Source organism: Schistocerca nitens, chromosome 9 (assembly GCF_023898315.1).
Source record: "Schistocerca nitens isolate TAMUIC-IGC-003100 chromosome 9, iqSchNite1.1, whole genome shotgun sequence".
Classification (NCBI taxonomy): domain Eukaryota; kingdom Metazoa; phylum Arthropoda; class Insecta; order Orthoptera; family Acrididae; genus Schistocerca; species Schistocerca nitens.
In genome coordinates, this window is record NC_064622.1 from 513,339,037 (window position 1) to 513,359,314 (window position 20,278).

At 42.9% G+C, this 20,278-nt stretch overlaps 1 protein-coding gene across 2 annotated transcripts in view; it reads left to right on the top strand.

The window, feature by feature from the left end:
* Positions 1–20,278, top strand: part of LOC126203009 (PI-PLC X domain-containing protein 1-like) — a 419,285-nt gene that overhangs the window by 151,513 nt on the left and 247,494 nt on the right. The window contains exon 2 of one of the 2 annotated variants that reach the window (XM_049937210.1): positions 15,976–16,057. The gene's annotated coding sequence lies outside the window, so the exon portion shown is untranslated. Of the gene's footprint in view, positions 1–15,975; positions 16,058–20,278 lie in introns of those variants that run through there. The other variant, XM_049937212.1, reaches the window with a different exon arrangement.

Genomic DNA, 20,278 nt, shown 5'->3' on the forward strand with positions numbered 1-20,278 from the left:
AGACCAGTAGTATGGAACACCGATATTTTGTAAAACAACTCTGCATGGCACTGATCAAGACAAATATCAAAGAAATGATAAGAAATTATTGAAATTTTTCTAGGGACTTGTAGACTGCAATGGACGAAGTTCTTTGCAAAAATGTTCAAAATTATAGCAGGGTCGACGAATCTGCAGAGCAAGTCCAAGTGCGGCGGCATCAACCATAAAAAGTTAAAGTTCTGCCTCAAAGACACAAAAACATGTTCTAAATGTCAAAAACATGTGTGCAAAATTCATTTTATTGACTGCAATGAACGACAATAAGTGCGTAGTTGATTCGTTCATGAACTTACTATCATTTTTTAAACAGAAAGTCACTGCCTTTCTTCTTTTTACAATTTACTCAGTGGATTATTATTAGATCCCAAAACATGTTTTTTTTAGTTAATTCCAAAATCTCCGTTTGTGAGGGCGGTGTTAATGTACAGCCTTAATTGTTGGCAAGAAAGTGTTTTCTCTTGTAGTAAATATTGATTTTCCATGAATAGAAAACTTTCCTTTGTTGATTATTAACAACGGTTTAGAGAAACGTAGAAGTAAATAAGTTTCAGACGGTGTCAGTTTTTGGGTGGAAAAGTACCGCACCAAGTTACTAACATCAATCGAAACAGCGAGTGTCGTTAAGGGTTAAAACTTCCTTCAAAGAAGGCCGTATTCATGTTTCTTTTCTTTTTTTTTTTAAAAAAAAAGAGGAAAGCCGTCGTGGCTACAAAACAGGCTTTATTATTTTATGTTTTGCCAATAACACGTTTCGCATTGTTTAAGGCACCTTCAGATTCACCTCCAAAGAAAATACCTAGTTTTCTAAAAAATGTATAAAGTGATACAGATGAAGCTGCTGCATATGTAACTGTATACTAAAGCCTAGTTATTGACACTTAAGAGAAATCTCTCTTTGAAAATGGAGCTGCTAATTGCTGAAATAAGGGGTTTTCACAGATAGATGACGTTAAGAGGTTTCCATTGCCTGCCATTGATAAGTATCTGCAGAGATCTTTTATGTGTTTTAAATACCCGTTTATTGAACATTATTTTATATCAGTAAATGGTCTTAAAAAAGCTTTTCTGTTTCGTATATTGGTGTCTTTGACGGACAGTTACTGCCTTCTGAATTATTTCGGCTATTATGTTCCATTTATTTTTATCTCCAAGGGGCACCACGCAATGTTCTTAAAATATTGATAACGGTGTTTGCCTGCTAAGGCATCTGTATAGACAGCCTATTTGTTGAACTCCTGTTGTGCCAGTAAGTTAGTTTTAGTATTTTCCTTGGTAGTCGAAAGTTTTACTACATCGGGGCCGTGCCTTTTTTAAGAAAAGTTTTCATTTTCTTTGTAGTCCAGTCTGAAGATGCCTTAAACAAGGCGAAACGCGTTACTTTCAAAAACATAAAATATGAAGGCCTGTTTTGCAGCCAAGACTGTTTATCTGTTCAAAACGTTTGTCACTTGTTGCTGTATCATCCCGCCTCGAATTGGAAAATGTACTGTTCATGTTTTCTGTAGGACCAATACTTTGAGCTCAGAGAGAGATAAATTACTGAAAAACTCGTTCACTGCGCATGCGATGCAGTTTAGGTAGTAGTAGTAGTAATAGTAGCTTTATTCATCCGTAAATCTCTTTTTACAAGGATATAGGACATGTCAAAGTATTTACAAGTTTAGATCAATTTACAATAAGCTAATTCGAGTACACATATATTTACAGACTTCTAGTTAGAGACAATCATTAGATTTACTCCTGCTATACAACACCTTTTTTTACAAATAACTTATTAAATAATGTAATGCCACACTGTTCACTCATCTCTCTCTATCAGTCACTGCACACACCATACACACATTGTTGCATAACATTTCACTCACTACACACACAAACACACACACAAGCACACACACACACACACACACACACACACAAACACATACACACACTGGTGGTCTCTGGGCCATTTTCTATATCGCAACTTTGCATTTGCATCCTGAAAAACTGAGTCAGTATCCCTCCATAATTAGTGAGATGTTGAGATCAGAAAGAGAAAGAGGTGTTAGTACTGTGCTATGCATAGCTTGGGGGTAAGTATTTCTGGAAAGGAAAAAAAAGGAAAAAAAATAAAATGAAGGTCTTATGTGGAATATTGCATGTTTTATAATCATTATTATTATTGTTATTATTTATTTGTATAACATTTTTATCTGTTTTATCTAAGTAATCGCTCAATGTATAAAATGTATTGCATACAGGTACTTTTTAGCTGCCTTTTTAAATAGGTGTATTTTTGCAATTTTTAAATTTCCTTTGGTAATTTATTGTACAGTTTTATTCCTTGGTAGAAAATGCAGTTTTGAGTTTTATGTTTATTTTTTCTTGGTAAATATAAGTTGAGTCTATCTCTTGCATGGTCATGGACAGAGCTGTTTGTGCAGTAATTACCAATGTTATTTTTGATGTGTACAACTGACTGGAAATGTATTCACATGGAACAGTGAAAATCCCCAGGCTTTTGAACAGATCTTTACAATGAGTTCGACTAGTATATTTAGTTATTATTCTTATGGCTCTTTTCTGGAATTTGAAAATTGTGTTCATATTTTGTGCGTTTGTTCCCCAAAAAAGAATGCCATAGCTAAGAATTGAGGGTACATATGAATAATATGTAACGAAAAGACACTGCATATTACACACTGATGATAGGATTCCAAGGGCATAACATGCTGATGACACTCTGTTTGCAAGTACCTTTGTATGTTCACACCACTTCAACTGAGAATCAATATTCATTCCTAGAAATTTTGCATTTGTTACACAGTCTATAGAGGTGCCATCTACATTTAATTTAACATTGTCATTTTTCCTCTTCAAACTGAAATTCATGGCATAGGTTTTCTTTATGTTCAATGTCACTTCATTGCTTGTTGACCACTCATAAACTTCCTTGAGAGTTTCATTTGCTTTCACGGCAAGGAGTTCTCTTGTTTTCTCAGTGACTGTAATATTGCTGCCATCAGCGAAGAGAATTTTTTCACCATGAGTAACACTACTGGGAAAGTCATTGATGTATGTCAGGAACAGTATTGGTCCTAATATGCTACCTTGCGGAACCTCTATGTTAATGCATTTTGATGTCCAGGCCAGCGCTCCGCTCTAGGCGATGTTTACTTCCCCGTCGCGGTACTCGTGTTTACAGAGTCCACTACAGGACCGTACCTCATGGCGCACACTTACTTACCGCCAACTTTTTAGCGAGCACCTATAATGATCCGCCTCGCAGCTGGAACGTCAAAGCAGTGAGAAGCTGAAAAATGATCTGAATGAATCCACCCGAACAGAACAGAAGGGATAACGGAATCTACGCCCACTCGAGAAGATACGTTTGGACGTGCTGGCCGACGCAGGCGCTACTCAAGGCGCTCACATACAAAAAATAAAAATAAATAAGCAAATTAAAATTAAAAATATAAATAAATAAATAAATAAAAATAAAATTAAAACTGATTATGGTTAATTTTCATCGCTCACCTGTGATTTCCTTTCCTTTATCCTTGCTCGCCTCCTCATAGCCCTAGGTTAATCGTACTGGGACTAGGATTAGATTGAAGCCAACGCCTGAAGTGGTGCTTTTTTTTCTTATTTAGGGCAAAAGTAGTGGTGGCAATTTCTCTTCCTTATTTTTGAATCCCTTTTATATATTTAAAAAAAAAAGTTGGTAACGGTGCTGGACTGTGAAGTGGACGAGCCGTGTTCAAAACTCTATGAACTATGTTACAACAAAGGAATTCAAGAGCCAGAACTTCCAAAATGAAACGCAGCTTCAAAAACATTGAAAACATGTGTTTTGACAGAGCACAAATAAACTCTTTGATTGTGAAACTGTTTGTTCATTTGTTGCAGCTTACGGGGCAAACTACTATGTTTTCATCATTTCCTTGGGAGTGATTACATTCACACTCATACGAACACCTAAGTCGCGCAAGGAGGCATATGTCACTCACTTACCAGGCGTAGAAATTAGGTGCGTTGGTAAGACATTCCTGTCATATGACACATGTACTGTCACTAATTCCGCGTATTATACACCAGACGTGTTTTCAGGTGGACGGTTCGGTTGACTTGTCGCCTTGGCATCAAACGTTTGCGGTTCCCATTCGAACCTTTCGGCTGCTAATAGAGTAGTTGAGCTGAATCAACTGTCATTATAGGTCCCTTCCTTACACCTCACTCTTTGAAACGGTCGTTACACCACGACATTGACACAAATCTGAATACAGCGAACTGCGGAAAAATAAAATTGACCTGCGAGGGTATTGAACACGGCTCGCCTGCGTGGCAGTCCAACACCGTGACCACTATTTTTTTTCCTTCTGTTTGGTCGTAGCACGTGATCGGGGTGGACGTCACATTACACGCGTTCAAGTTCATCGCTGATCCTGTGGCTCAGTTTTTTTTGTTACAGAGGACAGCCAGGTCTCTGACCGATCCACTTAACCACGACGCTGTTACTCTTTCCAGATGCTCTACGTTGCACTTGTTGTCCTTGCACCGCTCACTGTTTGTATTTTGCTTCCTTTTACACAGTTGAGTACAGCTTCTTCCTGTTTCCACGCTTGATCTGTGTCCAGGTTTTTGACGGGCTGTCCACTGGGCCCTCTTACCACTAAATTAGACGGAGACGTGATGGGAAATTCCTTTGTAAGTTTACACAGAAGCGGAGTGGCAACGTTGCAGTAGAAACGGAACTGTAGACAAAAGACTGACGTGTGGGATGAAAAGTAAATTATCCATAGAATGTAGTTAAGGGTAAATGCAGTTCTTTTTTGTACTGTGATACGTTTATGCTAGAAGATGCTGTGTTCAAGTTATGTAAGGGAAACGTACATAAAAGGACTTCCAACTAAACCCTTCTTCAACAGTGATGTCTCCACTGCAGTTTATGGCGGGTCATGGCTCATCGAACATAGGCCGGTGTGAGGAGGAGGTTACACCATTAAGTTAAGTAGAGAAATTAGGGCTTGTACGATGGAATATAGACATTTTACCTCGCTCCGTTTGTGAAGGGAACAGGAAAGGAAAGGACTAGTAGTGGCGCAATGTGCCCTCTACCATGCACCGTGTGGCTTGCAGAACACGTATGTAGACGTAGATCCGTGGTAGATCTGAAAGTGCTGTTGAGAGATAAGTGTTTCGCATTACACTATTCTGCGCACATCGGTGAATATGCACTCTCTGGGCGCTGATGGCCGCGCAGTTGAGCGCCCCACAAACCAAACATCATCTACGTGATCGCATTTCGACTCAACGTCGCCGGCCGCGGTGGTCTCGCGGTTCTAGGCGCGCAGTCAGGAACCGTGCGACTGCTACGGTCGCAGGTTCGAATCCTGCCTCGGGCATGGATGTGTGTGATGTCCTTAGGTTAGTTAGGTTTAAGTAGTTCTAAGTTCTAGGGGACTGATGACCACAGCAGTTGAGTCCCATAGTGCTCAGAGCCATTTGAACCATTTTTTAAACTCAACGACGTCAACACCTACGATTGCGGTGGGCACGGGATTCTCGAGACTGGAGCGTGGGTCACTGGAAACGTGTGGCCAGGTCGGATGAATCACGTTTCTTGTTACGCCAGGTCGAGGGTCGTGTGTTGATGCGCCCTCATCCAAGCAATCTGCTGCTCCAAATATGCACACCGTAGTACGGACGCAAACCGGTACTCACACTGTCATTTTATGGGGGGACATTCACCTGGGCTTTAGTGTCGGTCGCACATGTGGTACCTACCAGAGGCACCATGACAGCTTTGGACAGCTTTAGATTTCTCTTTTCTTTTTCCCTTGAGCCTTCAGTCTTCTGGCTGGTTTGATGCTGTCCGCCAAGAATTCCTCTCCTGTGTTGTCAGCCTATTCTCCATCTCAGAACGGCACTTGCAACCTACGTCCTTCATTATTTGCTGAATGTACTCCGATCTCTACTTTGCTACAGTTTTGACCCTCTACACTTGGCTCTAGTACCACAGAAATTATTCCCTGATGTCTTACCACATGTCCTACCACCCTGTCCCTCCTTCTCATCAGTGTTTTCCTCGTCCATTCTGCGCAGAACCTCATTCCTTACCTCATCAGTCCACCTACTTTTCAACAGTCTTCTGTAGCACCACATCTCAAATGCTTCGATTCTCTTCTTTTCCGGTTTCCCCATTGTCAATATTTCGCTAAGATACAATGCTGTGCTCCGAATGTATATTCTCAGAAATGTATTCCTTAAATTAAGGCTTCTGTTTGGTTCTAGTACACTTCTCTTGGCAAGGAACGCCCTTCTCGCTAGGACCGGCATTCTTTTTATGTACTCCTTGCTCCGTTCGTCGTATGTTATTTTGCTGCCTAGATAACAGAATTCCTTAACTTCATATACTTCGTGATCACTAATCCTGATGTTAAGTTTCACGCTATTCTCATTTCTGTTACTTCTCATTACTTTCGCCTTTGTTCGATTTATTCTCAGGCTATATTGTGTAACGATTAGTCTGTTCGTTCCATTCAGTAGCTCCTGTAATTCTTCTTCACTTTCACTGAGGATAGCAACCGAATCATGTCACTGATATGAGTTCACCCTGAATTTTAATTACGGTCTTGAACCTCTCTTTTATTTCCGTCATTTCTTCTTCGGTGTGTAGATTGAACAATCGGAGCGGAACGCCACATCCCAGTCTTACACCCTTTTTTATCTGACCACTTCCTTCATACACTCCTAGTCTAATTGTTCCCTCTTGGCTCTTGTACGTATTGTGTATTAAAGGCCTTCCTTATAACTTACCCCTTTTTCCTCAAAATTTCGCACATCCTGCACCATTTGTCACTGTCGAACGCTTTACCCAGATCGACGGATCCTATGAACGTGTCTTGAATTTTCCTCAGCCTTTGCTTCCAATGTCATCCACATCATACCTGCCTCTTTGGTGCCTCTACCTTTCCCAAAGCCAAACTGGTCGTCGTCTAACAGATCCTGAATTTTGTTTCCCGTTCTTCTGTATGTTATATTTGTCAGAAACTTGGTTGCATGCGCTGTTAAGCTGACAGAGCGATGATTCTCGCAGTTGCCTGCCCTTGTAGTCTTCGAAACTGTATGAATGATGGTTTTCCGAAAGTCAAATGGTATATCGCCAGCCTCATACATTCTGCACATCAACATGAATACTCGCTTTATTGCCACATCGCCATGATTTTAGAAATTCTTTAGCATTATTTGATCTTAAGTCATCCAAATGTCTTTTACATTCTGATTCTAATACTGGATCCCCTATCTTTTCTGCACCCACTTCTGTTTCCTCTTGTACCACATCATCGGACAACTCCTCTCCCTCACAAAAGCCTTCACTGTACTCTTTTCTCTGCATTTAACAGTGGGATTCTCATCGCACTCTGAATGTTACCAACTTTGCTTTTAATTTCACCGAAGGTTCTTTTGACTTTTTCTGTATGCTGAATTAGTCCTTCCGAGCATCATTTCTTATTCGATTTTTTCACATTTTTCTGCAGCTATTTCACCTTAGCTGCCCTGTAGTCCCTGTTTAGTTCATTCTTAAGTGACTTGTATTTCTGTATGCCTGAATTTCTCTGAACATTTGTGTACTTCTTTCTTTCATCGATCAACTGAAATATTTCATCCGTCAGCCACAATACTCCGCAGCGAACTGCTTTGTACCTGTCTTTTCTTTCCAACTTCTGTGCTTACCCTTTTCATAGATGTCAACTCCTCTTCAACTGAACTGTCTACTGAGCTATTCCTTATAGTAGTATTTATAGCCTCACAGAAATTCAAGCGAATCTCCTCTTTCCTTAGTACTTCTGTATCCCACTTCTTTGCGCTCTGATTCTTTCTGACTAGTTTCTTAAATTTGAACCAGCTCTTCATCACTACTAAATTTTGATCTTAGTCTGTATCTGCTCCTGGGTACGCCTTGCTATCCAGTACCTGATTTCGGAGTTTCTGGCAGACCATGATGTAATCTAACTAAAATCTTTGTGTATCTCCCGGCCTTTTCCAAGTATACCTCCTCCTCCTCTTGTGATTCTTGAACAGAGTATTCGCTATTACCAGGTGAAATTAATAGCAAAACTCAATTAGTCTTTCTCCTCCCCTCACAAGCCCATATTCTCCCGTAACTCTTTCTGCTACTCCCACCCCTAAAACAGCATTCCAATCCCCAATTATTACGTTTCCATCCCCCGTTACCTACGGAACTAGCCGCCCATCAACCCCATAAAAGTTCTTTGTCTTTTCATCTTCGGCCTGCGACGTCGGCATGTGCACCTGAAATATCGTTGTCGGTGTTGGTTTGCAATCGATTCTGAATAGAGCAGCCCTCTCACTAAACTCTTCACAGTAACTCACTGTCCGGCCCACCTTCCTATTTATAACGAGTTCTACTCCAGTTATATCATTATCTACTTCTGTTGATATTACCCTATACTCATCTGACCAGAAATCCTTATCTTCTCCCATTTCACTTTTTTCTAGCTTCCCTGTCGCATTCGACGCCCCAACTCGTAGAATGTTATCCTTTCGCTGATTATTCACTCATTTTCTCATAGTCACCTCCTCGTTGGCAGTCCCCTCCTAGCGGTCCGAATGGGAGTAGAGTCCGGAAAATTTTGCCAGTGGAGACATCACCATGACAGTTTTTCAGCTATACGCCACTTGTCCTGTATATACACAGTGCGTCTTAAATGCAGCGGTTTCCATCGCCTTCGATATCTTCAGGCCATTGATCATTGCGGATTCTTCTGCTTTTAGGAGCAGTTTCTGACCCTAAGGGCCAGAGAGAGCCCTGAACCTCTGTCCGCTGCTCCGTCCTCTTTGACAAGGCCGTTGGCAGAATGAGAATGACTTCATATGCAGTAAGTCTCCAGCCGTATTGCTGATCATTTTTGTTCAAAATTTAAGCAGTGAAGGATTCGAATCCGGGGCCGAGGACGTTTTGATTACTAATCGAGGACCCCACCCATAGAGCACTGGTGCAGAACAGCTTTGGATTATGTCAACATCATCGCATACTACCTCCTGCATCACTTCGTGCTTGACGTCCTCCCCGACAGAGAAGCTACTTTCCAGCAAGATAACTGTCTGTGTCACGAGGACAGAATCTTGCTACAGTGGTTTGAGGAGCACAATATTTAACTCACGTTGATGTCTTGGCGACCGAATTCGCATGATCTGAGGCCGAGGGAGAACTTCTGGAACCGTTTTGGGGGCCGGCTCTGTACCCACAAACAGAGGGCCTGCAATTTACTGGAATTTTTTGACCTATGCGTAGCCATCTGCTGCCAGATACCTCCGGAGACATATAGAGGACTTCCGTGCCCCGCGCCACGCAGAATCACTGCTGTGATATGACCCTCGGGCGCGTAACAAGGTGAGAGCTTAGAAATTCATGTGACGTGTTAGGTAGGCTAATGATGTAAGATTGCCACCAAATTCCACAACAACTATGCCCAACGCAACCGTGGACGCACAACACGATGGGAAGGTTGTCACAGCCCCTCTTACCCATATTTCACCCATACTTTTCACTCGTCTGCGATGGAGGTCAGAATTGCGAAGCCCACCGGTTTTCTTATTAGTGACTGACGAAAATATTTCAGACACACAGCCGCTCATAATATAAACGTAAAGACCTTCGGGTGGGGGGGGGGGGGGACATAGCCCGCATCTCGTGGTCGTGCGGTAGCGTTCTCGCTTCCCACGCCCGGGTTCCCGGGTTCGATTCCCGGCGGTGTCAGGGATTTTCTCTGCCTCGTGATGGCTGGGTGTTGTGTGCTGTCCTTAGGTTAGTTAGGTTTAAGTAGTTCTAAGTTCTAGGGGACTTATGACCACAGCAGTTGAGTCCCATAGTGCTCAGAGCCATTTGAACCATTTTTTTGGGGGGACATAAAATGCGTCAGCAAACCCAGACATTTCCTTGGGACTTTGATTCACCTCCATTTCGTGGTCGAAAACGACAGTTTACAGTGCGATGAGCAAAACATAAATTTTCTTGGCAACCTTTGACACTGCTGACGCCCTCGGTCGTTTCAACCCTTCTGTACAGACACTGTGGGGCAGCATCCCCATCGAACGTGACTGTGTCCCTTTGGAGTGCAGCGCGAACGCAACTTTTGCTCTTGTGTACAGGCTGGGCCCAGTAGCGACGTTTCAAAATCTTCTGACGAAATTTGAAAACGGTCTGAAGCAGCAAATGGTCCTTATGCTTTTCCAGTGCTCCTGTTTTATGCTGCCTGTGACATCACCAAGGAAAGGTGCGACACTGACACATAGAAGAATAAAATGGCAAAGGGTCTCTCTAAGACCTCCCAGTGCGGAAAAACAGTCGGTGGCACCCACCTACGTACATTAAGGATTTTAAAAGTGTTCCTTTACAGAGGAAACCTGTTATTTCCACCACTCTAATAAGAAAACCGCGTGAGCGTCGCGGTTCTAACCCTCATAGCAGAAGAGTGAAAAGAAGAGGTGGAATGTGGGTGAGTGGGTTTGTGACAACCTTCCCCTCGTGTGACACGTCAACGGTGGTGTTGGGCAGAATTGTTGTGAAATCAGGTACCAATGTGACATCACGATCCCACTTACCACCTCACACTAACTTCTACCCTCTGGCCTTCTCTCCGCATGTCTGAAGGTCGCCGAATGTGGGTGAGTGGGTTTGTGACAACCTTCCCCTCGTGTGACACGTCAACGGTGGTGTTGGGCAGAATTGTTGTGAAATCAGGTACCAATGTGACATCACGATCCCACTTACCACCTCACACTAACTTCTACCCTCTGGCCTTCTCTCCGCATGTCTGAAGGTCGCCGAATACGAGATTTATTTCCAAGGCCCACCGCTTTTGCACCATTACAGGGCAAAGTAGTAGGCACATTTGAGTCAACTGTCAACTTTATTCGTTGGAATGGAAGACAGTTACGATATTTCGAAAAAGTGATCCTTTAATTCTGTTGTGCAGTGTACGTATGGGAATTGGATATGCGTTCTAATCACCTTTTCCCCCCACCTCGTACGCCTCGCTCCACTCTCTGTCCGTATCCTTCTACCACCCATCTCCCTCCTACCACACATTCTCTGTGTCCTCCCACCTCTTTCTTCCACTCTCTCTGTTAATTTACTCCCTCCCCCTTTATCCACCTTCTGTCCTGCCCCTCTCACTAATCTTGATTGAGCCTCGTTACTGTCAACGAATCCTTGAATGGGAGCTGAAGTAGCTCAAAATGAATGGGTAGATCATGGATGTAGTCACTGCTACTTAGGATGTGAGAGGTACCTCTCCTTCTGCTGGAAACGTCAGAATAGCAGCTTCAACGGCAATATCTCGCATAGTTTTAACAGATAGCCGTAAGTGTAGGTTTCCAGTTGAAACTTCCTGGCAGATTAAGACTGTGTGCCCGACCGAGACTCTAACTCGGGACCTTTGCCTTTCGTGGGCAAGTGCTCTACCAACTGAGCCACCCAAGCACGACTCACGCCCGGTCCTCACAGCTTCTGTTCTGCCAGTATCTCGTCTCCTACCGTCCAAACTTTACAGAAGCTCTCCTGCGGCGTGAGTCGTGCTTCGGTAGCTCAGATGGTAGGCCACTTGCCCGCGAAAGGCAAAGGTCCCGAGTTCGAGTCTCGGTCGGGCACACAGTTTTAATCTGCCAGGAAGTTTCGTATCAGAACACACTCCGCTGCAGAGTGAAAATCTCATTCTGGAGGTTTCCAGTTTCCTGTGAAAACGGGGTACGATGAAGAAAACAAAATAGCACGTGGTTGCAAATATTTTATACAAGGAAACGGGAGATATAATTAAGCTAATGGTTGGCGTTAAAACTGACTGCGAGAAAGAAAACGAAACCTCTCATCTTTACAGCACACAATAGCACTCATAGTCGGTTTTAACAGAAAACCTGGACATTGTTGTTTAAAAACATATATAGCACATGTCCTGAATGTTTATTAAAGTATCATGTAAAGATATGAGATAAGTCTGTCAAGAAATTTCAGAGATTTTTGCTAATTTTTTTTTCTTTATTGTTATTTTAAACCTGTACAACAGGCAGGCTGTCAGCAGCATTCTACGCTGCTCTTCAGCCATAGGATACAAAATGAGAAAAAACACTGAGAAGACACATAAGTTACAGAACGGTGGGCAATAAAACAGTAGACACGTAAGGACAAACACGGAGCCGTTCACACTCGACGATAATCCACACTGCAAACTGTCGATACGACGCACAAACACTTAAGAAGACGATGGCACTGGTGAACGATGGAGTGTGACGGTGAACACTGAACACTAAACACGACGGCACACACGAGCCACTGATGGCGGTGATCTCCGGCGCGCGAATGTCCACTCAGCGTGTGCGAGTCCGGGGACCTGCCAACAGGGGAACAGGGGTGAGGTGGGGATTTTTGCTAACGGTTTTTTCCTATTATATACATATCTGTGTATCTATCCACCCAAATTTTTACTAGAGTATTACGTAAAAATACGAAGCAAATCGGTCAAGAAATTTTCGAGATTTTTATTAACTACATTTCTCCTTTATACAGTATATCTATATGCAGGTGAACAGTAATAAAAGGGACAAACTGCACGGACAGATTTCTAACTAGAACTGGAGGACAAAAGGTCCTGTGAACATGTGCCCATAAACGCATCGTTGTCACGGTAGATGGCGCTAACGAACGAAAATTCCTCTGGCGACGCGCAGTGTGATCTTCGTGTGTTGAAGGCTATGTGATCGACTTAGCGTACTGCAAGCAGCATACCGGGAACAAGCCGAGATGGTGTCTGTGTACGGCCAATCAAATGGAAACGGTCGAGAGGCAACACAGCTATACCAAAACGAGTACCCCCACAGACACCGACCACATCACACAACATTTAAAGTCCATTTGGCGTGTTTGTGTGACATGGGTCCTTTCAGACAGTCGAAAGTTCAGGGAGGAGGCGGCCAATGCGTACACCAGATTTGGAGGACCGGGTACTACTGGATACTGGGACGAGCTATAGTACAAGCTCCAGGCAAGTGGCAACTGAAATACGGTTATCCTGCGTCACAACCTACAATGAGTGCAAGGATTATCGGCACCAAATTTCTCTCTACAGGAAAGATTTTGTCTATGGTTGCTGCACCAGAGCGTCACAACTATGAGATTTCTGTCATCAGTCATCTTTAGCGATGAGACAACCTTTACCACAACTTGCATCATCATTCTGCATAATCGTCATCTGTGGACTGCAGACAATTCTCGGGAGAATGGTTGAGGCGTCTCATCAGCATCGGTTCAGCATCAGTATGTGGGCAGGGGTTCTTGGCGACCCATACTCGGACCGTTATTATTCCACAACGCATTACAGTTCGCCAATGCCTCAACATCGTTTTCCCTGGACGTTGAGTTGGATGCGAAGGCCCTGTAGCATGGCCTCCTACATCACCAGACTAGAACCCCCGGGATTTTTATTCTGTGGGCACCTGAAAAGCGTTGTGTATGCTGAACCAGTTCCTGATGTGCAAATACTCCAACAACGTATTCACGACGCCTGTCACGCTATTCGGAGAGCGGCCATCGCCGGCCGAAGTGGCCGTGCGGTTAAAGGCGCTGCAGTCTGGAACCGCAAGACCGCTACGGTCGCAGGTTCGAATCCTGCCTCGGGCATGGATGTTTGTGATGTCCTTAGGTTAGTTAGGTTTAACTAGTTCTAAGTTCTAGGGGACTAATGACCTCAGCAGTTGAGTCCCATAGTGCTCAGAGCCATTTGAACCATTTTTTTAGAGCGGCCATCCATGATGCGACGTGTGGACGTCTCTGAGTAACCGTTCCCCACGTCATGCCTCCTCTCGCTGAGCTAGCGCCATCTGTGGCGAAACTAAGCAAATGCTTCAGACAAAACGAATGTAGATTTTCCCATAGAATCATAATCTACAATAAAAATCCGCGGATTCCAATTGAAGATTTAAAAGTTAGCCCCCGCCACCCGCATACGGGGTAGTGTGACAGGTCGAGTGTGACGTAGTTGGATGTCCCCCTCCGAAACCTATTTTTGATCCGATGAGTGGTTTTCGAGATATTTCAATGTCTTCACCTAAAAGAAACAGCCTGTATATATATAAAGAGAAACTTTTTTCTTGCTTCGTCGTTTGAAAACTTATTAATTACCTCATCACAATCCGTAATTTAAAGTAAATTTTTATTTTGTCTTTCCTCTCTGTAGAGTTTCTTAAGTAAATTTATACACATTTCAGACAAGAAAATGAAATTGATTGCCTTCATTACTTGACAATATTAAAAACTGTTCCCATTCACCTTTTAAAATTACATGAGAATGTCATTTTTATACATATGAGATAAACAATTTTTAATCTTCTACACACAGTACCAGCAAAAAAAATTAAGATTGTTTATAACACATTCATACATTTTTCACGTCTCTTCAGTTGTGTTCCAAAATGGCTGTATACCACGCAGGGTACAGGATATTAAAAAATGTCCCTTTGGATCTTCTGCATTCAGTAGCATATGATTATCTTCAAACATTCTTAATTTCATTTCTGCAGTGTAATTTGCAGATAGAGACGATTTAATGTAGCTGAACGCATATTGAAACAACGTGGTATTTGGCCACTTCAGACAAATTAATTCGAATATTTTTAATTTTTTGTGCCCTATTTTTTTCTTTTTCACTATTTGAATTTTTTCTATAAAAGTTGTCTTTATATAAAGCCCTGTGGTAAATACAGTCTTCAGACTGACTATATTCGTTGGTCTATTTGAAATCATAAATTCAATAATTTCGTTAGTTAAATCGATAGAATAGTGTAAGTAACTAAATGATTGCCTGCCCGGTTGGCCGTGCGGTCTGACGCAGGGCTTTCCGTGCGGGAAGGAGCGCCTGGTCCCCGGCACGAATCCGCCCGGCGGATTTCTGTCGAGGTCCGGTGAGCCGGCCAGTCTGTGGATGGTTTTTGGGCGGATTGCCATCTGCCTCGGCGAATGCAGGCTGGTTCCCCTTATTCCGCCTCAGTTACACTATGTCGGCGATAGCTGCGCAAACCAGTTCTCCACGTACGCGTACACCACCATTACTCTACCACGCAAACATAGGGGTTACACTCGTCTGGTGCGAGACGTTCCCTGGGGGGTCCACAGGGGGCCGAACCGCACAATAACCCTGGCTTCGGTGTGGGGCGGCGGAGGGGAGAAGTGGACTGCGGTAGTCGTCGTGGGGTTGTGGACCACTGCGGCTGCGGCGGGGACGGAGCCTCTCCGTCGTTTCTAGGTCCCCGGTTCACATACAATTCAATACAATACAATACAATACAACTAAATGCTTGCGTTTCAAAATTTGTAATTTACTTTCCTCTATATTTTATTCTATTGCCCTTTCAGCTGGCTGGCTATTGACTAATTCTTCACCTTCCTCTTCAGTGTTTCGTAATTCTATGTGTTGGTTTTCAAGTTAAGGCCTTTTGCTGCTAATTGAAGTATCTTGTTTTTTATCGCCATTGTTTCTTGAATTATGATGGCCTGAATTCCGAAGGATGGTTACACATTCCTTCAGTACACATTTCTGCACTTTTACAAAGTGTATACATCATTCTTTAATTTGTCTTTTTTCAACACCTGATAGAAATCATTTCATAATTCTAGTTCCCTTTGAAAAGTTTAACATGAAATGTAATAATTCGACGGCTAGAAAGCTATAGATGACGTATTTCACTATAGTTGAATGGATTAATGATTAATTAAAATTAAAAAAGTAAATAAAGATAATCTTGTTCTAATTAGTTTTGCTGTAAGATAATCTCAACAATAGCATTTAATTTTATATTAATGTAATATCAACTTACTTGATTCTTTATTTATGCGTAAAGAAAACCTTAAATTTGCTGTTTGTTCTAATTTCTCAGGAGATGTCCATCGACGCAGTTCTTTGACGTCTGCAACGGCCGTAGTTTGAATTGCTGGTACCACCTGAGTCCGAAAATAAAGGTAATTAGTTCACTATTCTCATTTTATGCAATCAATACGTTGCACGCCCTCGTTTCACGTAAAGTGAGCGGCTCCATTGGCTTTTCTCGTGCTGGGACTATCCTCAAGACATCACACGACTGCGAAACGGAGAACTGTACAACCGTGCATCTGCACGTAAGCCTGGTTTAGGTCAGAGCACAGAGCGAACGGGAATGGAAAGCTAAAGTTAAGTATTTCACTGCCTGTCAGCAGTGTGGGGACTGGAAATAAGCAGTAAAATTAGGAATCCAAGAATCATCCTAAAGCTGCACAACAAACGCACATGCGCAGTTACATTAGGCGACCCCACACTGACGCGATTTCTTGGCGAGCGAATTTCGTCCAACCAAGACCAGACTCGCCCATTACACAGGCCAACAGCATTTAGTTCCTGAAATCAGATTCTACTTATCTGGTGACACGTCACCATCTATCGAACGAAATTCTTCTCAATACTGCACTCCCATGGGACTTAAATTAATTATTCGGCAGATGTAATTGTTTGAAAACAGTAGCATGATTCACTCGGAATTCTCAACGCATGACCTTAATTTCAGAATTCCATCTGCAACAAATGACGAAAGTTTAGCAACATTCTTCATTAGTCACGCCGAAATACCTTGCACCCTCTGTTTTTCTGGTTTTCGTGCACTTCTAACTGTAAGTCTCAGTAGAACGCACAACAGATATAAAACTACCGACATAAATAACTGATAATGTCATGTGACACATGTGAAATACTGTATAACTAACTTATTATCAAATTAATACCCCTCGCCTAATTTACACCACACCATGAACTTCCGTATCATATGCATTTCATACAGCTATTATTCATCGAAGATATCATTGCTTTTTCTTTCTCCACCAACGTAATTTTATCATTGCAAATTTATTTCCCTGGTTTTATGGAGAACAAAACCGTAATTTTCTAAAATTCTTATACGCATTGCTTCTTCAAATCACTACAAAATTTTCTGTTTTCAGGGCCAGTTTCGAGTGTTACTTCGTTTTCAGATCAGATATATCGTTACGAGGCTAACACATCGATACCCTCGTAACGAGATATCTAGTCTTAAGGTGGAGTAGCTCCTGATATCGGCCATTAAAATAGGACGTCTTGCGTGGCCTTAACAGAACAAAGAGTATCACTATCAAAGTAATTTAAGTTCTAACTTTAGTACTGATGACAGTTAATATTCGTGCTTGTGAATTTCTTTTATTGATTCTTTAGCTGGTTAACTGCTTTAATTTCCTGACAGTCAGTTGGTTCAGAGTCCGTTGCGTACAGTGCTTCGACGATTTCCGCAGAAATGCCTCTGACTTATTTAAATATTCGGTATCCGACTCAGTGATTTATTGGAAGTATCCTCACGAAGTGTAGTCCACCCACAAACTAGTAGCTTACAAAATATTCGTCCACCTATACGTGAATATTTCTCGCTATCCTGGGGCTCTCCCACTTGGACTGGTTGAGAAACAGAAAATATCCAAAGAGAATCAACGTGTTTCGATACAGGTTCATTTAGAAAGCGACAAATGCGGCAATAGAGGTACCGTGATTCACGCTGTTGTTTACTGTTAAAATTCTGAGTTCTATCAGTACATGCTACCTCCTACAGAGTGATAAAAAGTTTCCAGACATCTGGCTGAAAATGACTTAACAAGTTCGTGGCGCCCTCCATCGGTAATGCTGTAATTCAATATGGTGTTAGCCCACCATTAGCCTTGATAACAGCTTCCAATCTAGCAGGCATACGTTCAATCAGGTGCTGGAAGGTTTCTTGGCGAATGGCAGACCATTCTTCACAGATAGTGCACTAAGGAGAGGTATCGATGTCGGTCGGTGAGGCCTGGCACGAAGTCGGCGTTCCAAAACATCCCAAACGTGTTGTTCTATGGGATTCAGGTCAGGACTCTGTGCAGGCCAGTCCGTTACAGGCATGTTAGTCGTGTAACCACTCCGCAACAGGCCGAGCATTATGAACAGGTGCTCGATCGTGTTGAAAGATGCAATCGCCATCCCCGAATTGCTCTTCAACAGTGGGAAGCAAGAAGGTGCTTAAAACATCAGCGTAGGCCTGTGCTGTGATAGCGCCACGCAAAACAATAAGGGGTTGAATCCCCCTCCATGAAAAACACGACCACACCATAACACCACCGCCTCCGAATTTTATTGTTGGTACTGCTCACGCTGGTATATGACGTTCACTGGGCATTCGTCATACCCACACCTCGCCATCGGATCGCCACATTCTGTACTGTGATTCGTCACTCCACACAACGTTTTTCCACTTTTCAGTCTTCCAATGTTTATGCTCCTTACACCAAGCAAGGAGTCGTTTGCATATATCGGCGTGATGTGTGGCTTATGAGTAGCTGCTCTACCATGAAATCCAGGTTTTCTCACCTCCCGCCTAAATGTCATAGTACTTGCAGTGGACCCTGATGCAGTTTGCAATTCCTGTGTGATAGTCTGGATAAATGTCTGCCTGTTACACATTACGACCCTCTTCAGTTGTCGGTGGTCTCTGTCAATCAACAGACGAGGTCGTCCTGTATGCTTTTGTGCTGTACGTGTCCCTTCACGTATCCACTATCACATCGGAAACAGTGGACCTAGAGATTTTTAGGAGTGTGGAAGTCTCGCGTACAGACGTATGACTCAAGTGACACCCAATCACCTGACCACTTTTGAAGTCCGTGAGTTCCGCGGAGCGCCCCATTCTGGTCTCTCACGATGTCTAATGACTACTGAGGTCGCTGATATGGAGTACCTGGCAGTAGGTGACAGTACCATGCACCTAACGTGAAAAAGTATGTTTTTGGGCGTGTCCGGATACTTTTCATCACACAGTTTTTGTACACACTGATGGAAACAACGTATTACCAAAAAGGAATTAATGTAGATATGCGAAAGCTGAAATACATTTGATTAGGTAACATATTTAAGTGATTAACACAGCAAGATAACAGATTAATGTAAGCATGAGATATGCCGTTTTAAATGTGAAATACTGTTAGATTAAAAACGGGTCTAACGGCTAGAATATTGATTAGAAGCACGCAAACATACTTGCATAGTGTTGAACAGGTGCCGGATGGCCGTTTGTGGGATGGAGTCCGATGCCCGCTGCACTGGGTCGGAATTTTAACGGTAAACCACAGTGTGGATGACAATGGAGTTGTCGTCCGATGATTTCCCATATGTGCTCGACTGGAGACAAATCTGGTGAACGAGCAGGGCAAGGTAACATCGACAATATGTAGAGCATGTTAGGTTACAACAGCGGTATGTTCTAAAACACCCTCTGGATTGCTATTTATGACTAGCAGCACAACAGATCGAATCACCAGACTCACGTACAAATTTGCAGTCAGGATGCGTGGGATAGGCATGGGAGATCATAACTCCAGGTATAGGTCAGTGCGTCTAACATGCAGACAGGCTGGTTGCACGTCCTCAATTGGCCTCCTTCTAAGCGACACATGGCCAACCCCAGAACCGAGGCAGAACCAGCTTTCGTCAGCTCTCCAATGAGACCTCGCTTGACACCACTGAAGTCGTGGTGGTTTGTGTTCAGTGTAATGCACGCTAACAGGAGTCTGACTCGGAACTGCCTTTAAAGTAACCGTTTTTTTCCTTATTGTATATCGCAAAAAGGCCATGAAGGTACAATTAGAGAGATTTGAGGTCACATGTACCATTACCAATGACCGTTCTTCCATTGGACTGTTCGCTACGGTGTTGGAACACAGGGGTTGGGGGAAAAGTAACAGTGGCAGAAAAACTAGCCACCACCACACAACCTATGTGACTTGTGGAATATAGACATACTAGATGCCTAAAACTTGACACATTCTTAAGATATGAGTTTGGTTTTTCGTGGATGGTTTTACCTTGCGGCTCCAGTACGTCTCCAGAGCAGGCAGCAGTACATCTTCAGGATTCAGTAACACCTGATTGCGTTACAGGGTATGATAACAGCTGTGTGCCTTACAGGATTTGGTAACGCCGGCCTGCATTACAGGACATTACAGGATTCAGTAACGCCTTCCTCCATGACAGGATACAGTTATGCTTGCATGCATTACAGGGTTTGGTAACGCCTGTATACATTATACAGGGTGATTCAAAAAGAATACCACAACTTTAAAAATGTGTATTTAATGAAAGAAACATAATATAACCTTCTGTTA